Genomic DNA, 3,996 nt, shown 5'->3' with positions numbered 1-3,996 from the left:
TCGTTTAAAGTTTCTATATTTAAGTATTTAAAGTGTATGCCCATGCTGACTACCAGGTTGGTTTCAAATCAAATTTTGTTTTGGATGATTGAAATTATTTAACATTTCTAGTTCCATCTAAGTGACTTACGGTATTTATTGCTGTTTTTTAATGTGTTCAGACTCCACCTACCTGAACAGATAACTACTTTCGTCTTCATAGTGTGCCTAGGGGAAGCATGCTTACATTTATATGCTGTGCACTGTTGTCTGGCTTAGAAGTTATATGTAAGTACACTTCTGGTTTTCCACAATTCCTTCTAATACAGCTGGAAGTGTCTGACTTAACTATTTTTAAGTACAGCTAAGTAATTTGAATCTTTTTCCCCTAAATGTGGTAACTTAACAGTAGTAACTGTACAATCTCTTGTGGTCATGAGGAATTTTTTTCAAAATCTCATATATAATTTGTGCACCTTTGTTGGATAACTGTGTTATTAAGAAGAATGGACAGAGGTTAGAATTTTAGCTCAAACTTAGATGACAGATTCTGGGGGGTGAAGGGAAGAGAGGCAGGGAACTGCTGATCATAGTGAACAAAATTACCCTTTGCTGTAGTCTGAGACTGTAGACTTTGATGGAGTCCTTGGGTCCCTTTTGTAGCTGATGTTTCATCAAATTAAATTAATTTCCTACATCACTAAGAAAGTGTAGAAGTAGTTTCAGAGGGACTGATGGCTGCCCATTCCAGATGACACAGATTCCTCGTAAGCTGTGCTCCCTTCCCACTTATTCCAAACTGTGTGGAGATTACGTTTGTTTGTTTCAGAACTTCAGAAATAAAAGTTCACAGTTTTAGGCAGTTCTGAATGAAGGTGACTTCTGCATATATACAGGTATATTTATTTACACATCCCTGCTAAGAGACCTTTCCAGTTTTCAAACTAAAGACCAGCTAAGTGCCATCAGCTTACTATTTATAAGTGTTGGGTGCAGCAACATATTCCTTTCCCTTGAAGTTTCTTCTAAAGAACCTTCTTGGAATGTTGACTACCACAAGTGATGTATATAAAACCACAGAAAATTTGGGACCATAGTTGTATCCCCCGTTCCTTTAAGACTAGGTTAACTTAATGAATGATCAGTGGAAAACTGGCCTTGTAATGCAGTTGTTGATGGTTCTCACACCAGATGGTGACTGGTTACGAATGGTGTTTCTTGGCAAGTCAGCTGATAGGGAAAGGCAGCTGGATGGAATTTAAGCAGTCGGTGCCTATAGGTCCTATCCTGGAACCAGTATATTGGGATGTTCTATAAAGAATTTTAAAGTGGGTAAAAACTGACACCAGGTGATTTTAAGTGTTTCTGAATACTTAAGAATATCTGTTGGGGAATAAAAAAGGCTGTCCTACGTTACAAGCAAGGTCTTTACCTAATCCTATTCCAGTGGCTGATCTGTAGAACTCTTTAGTGTCTTGAGTGGACTCAACAGGTGATGTACCTCTGAGCAGGCAGAACTGTATGGAATGTGTCTGGTGAGGATCTACTTCAGAAAAGAATTTAAGTGATTTGACTTGCACAGTGATACTAATGTTACTTTATTTCTGTTGGGTACGTGTTGCTGTGTTTTTAATCTTTTACAGGATGCTGCTTAATGGGGTATTGGTTCATCGTAGTTGTGCCAAAGAAATACAGGCAACTCAGTTCATGTTCTAACTACGTCTTTCTGGACCTAGAACTGAAATCTTTTAGCTCCGAGAAATGTTGAAAAAATATTGGTTGGTTGTTTTATTGTTTGGTTTGTTAATTGTTGAACTTGCAAGGTAGCCAGTACAGTGGAAATAAATATGGGCACTAATTCCTGCAATTTACACATACTGAATAACTACCGTGTGTGTGTTGTGTATTGCAGCCCAAATGCACTAGGCTTTTTATATATAATTATGTTTTGCTTCACAGTATAACTGTAGAATGATTAGCATCACACCCATGTAGTATTTGGCTTGTTTGCATGCTATGCATAGGATTAACATATTGAAATTAGCCTTTATATTCTCTTGCTTTGGCTTTTCCTGTGTTGCTTACAGTTAAGAATAAATTAAATCAGTTTTCAGCTCGCTGAAATATTAACTATATGTTTTCCTGCTGTCTTCTGCCAACAGACTTAAAACAAACCAAACCCAAGCTTTTCTTTAAATGCCATTCTAATCCTCCAATATATTTCAGGTACTGGAATACCTCCTGCTCCTTTTAAGCAGCACAAAAAATAGAGCATCCTGAGTTTTTTTTCAGTTGGTTATCCTTCCACTAATTGAAATCTTGACCCACTCAGCTTTTAGGGTTGTAGGGAGAAACTTTATTGGAAGGAATGCCCATGAACATCAGAGAGTTGGGTTTCTCCTAGATGCTTCCTCGCAACTTAAAGCAAGGAAGGGCTTGGTAAGTCCCATGTACTCTTGGGTCTAAGGCCTGCAATGAAGTCCACAAATCATGTGAGAGGATCGAAACTGTACATCAGGTGTTTTAGCAATGGAGGTGTGCTCTGAGTTAGGTATAAAAATGAATAACATGTCATTAATTTAATTTGTTTTTAAGTTAATTTCTAAAATTGTCATAAGGTTATAGACTTAGAATATTGTACTTGCTTTTAAAATAGCTGTAGCTGTACTAAGCCCTGCAGCTCAATTCAGCTGTCTTTAAACAGATTTGGCCAGTTTTAACTACAGCTAGCCAGTGAATAAGCCTTTCTGTATAAATAAGTGTATAAACTGCATTTCAACATCTAAAACAAAAGAGCTTCTGATCTTACTCTGCAAATGTAAGCTTTCCTCATCCTGTCCTGTGGTACTTAAAAGCTGATGCCCACAGGAAAAGGAATAAATACCTAGGGGGTGAACTAGAGTATCAAAATCTACTCAGACAAAAACATAAAAGAGAAGGCTTCTTAACAAGACTCCAAGACCCCCTAGTATCCTGTGATTCTGATGTAAAACAAAGTTCTGCCTCTATGCTGAAGTGTAGGTCTTTTATTTTTCTTTTCTTTTTTCTTTCTTTTTTCTTTCCAGGACTGAAGAATACCAAATGTTGCAGGAGAACAATGAATAAATAACCTACTTGCCTTTGTGGTCCCCTGCAGGTCAAACATTTGAGTCTTCACACCAAATGTGCCTGTTCTTTTTTTGGAGGCTTGCCATCTTCACTCCTCTTTACCCCATACATCATCCTCGTGGACTATAGTACGTGTGAATTCCAAGCTGTTTCTGTGGTTGTAGGGTTCTCTAGATACTTAAAACTCTGGAGGTAAGTCAAGACTGTTGGGAGCTTTTGTGGAGTACTAAAAAAAGCTAGGAGTGTGTAATACGGTGTCAGGAGGAATGCATACATTGTGAATAAGCACAGCATACTGCATATTTAAGTGAGTATTTGTGAAAAATTGTTAAGAGCAGAACAACTGTATGGACTTGGGAAGAATCAGAAGTGTCCATATGCTCCACTGAAATGAGAGCATCTTGGTCGATGTACAATCCTTCTCAGTCTTATCTCAGAAGCATTGTGAAGTAGATGTCCTTCATCACCAGCTTGTAACAGCAGTCCAAATCCTTTTGTTACCAGTCTGTAAGTTGCTGCATCATTAAACTCATCAATCAAGGTTCCTTCAAGAGTACCTGTAAAGCAGTTTTCCTCTTTTTACACAGACATAGTTGAAACACATTGGAGCTTGTTTCCATTTGCCAGAACATAGCTAAGAAAACCATGTAGCTTCTACACGTGTGACAGTGGACAACTTACAGTTGCTGTAACATCTAGACGTGCTTTATAATGTCCATATATTTTACTCTCTGTGAAAGGCATTAATCTGGAAGTTACTACTATGAGGGAGGGCACTTTTATGGCAAACAACAATTTGTATAAAATGCGTTCACTCTTTACACTGTAGAAGTGGCATTCTCTGTTAAGGCCTCTGTTAAAGCTGGATGGGGCTACTATTGTGTAGCCATCCTAGCTAATGTCAGTTGT

Source organism: Apus apus, chromosome 7 (assembly GCF_020740795.1).
Source record: "Apus apus isolate bApuApu2 chromosome 7, bApuApu2.pri.cur, whole genome shotgun sequence".
Lineage (NCBI taxonomy): Eukaryota > Metazoa > Chordata > Aves > Apodiformes > Apodidae > Apus > Apus apus.
This window is presented reverse-complemented; position numbering follows the sequence as displayed.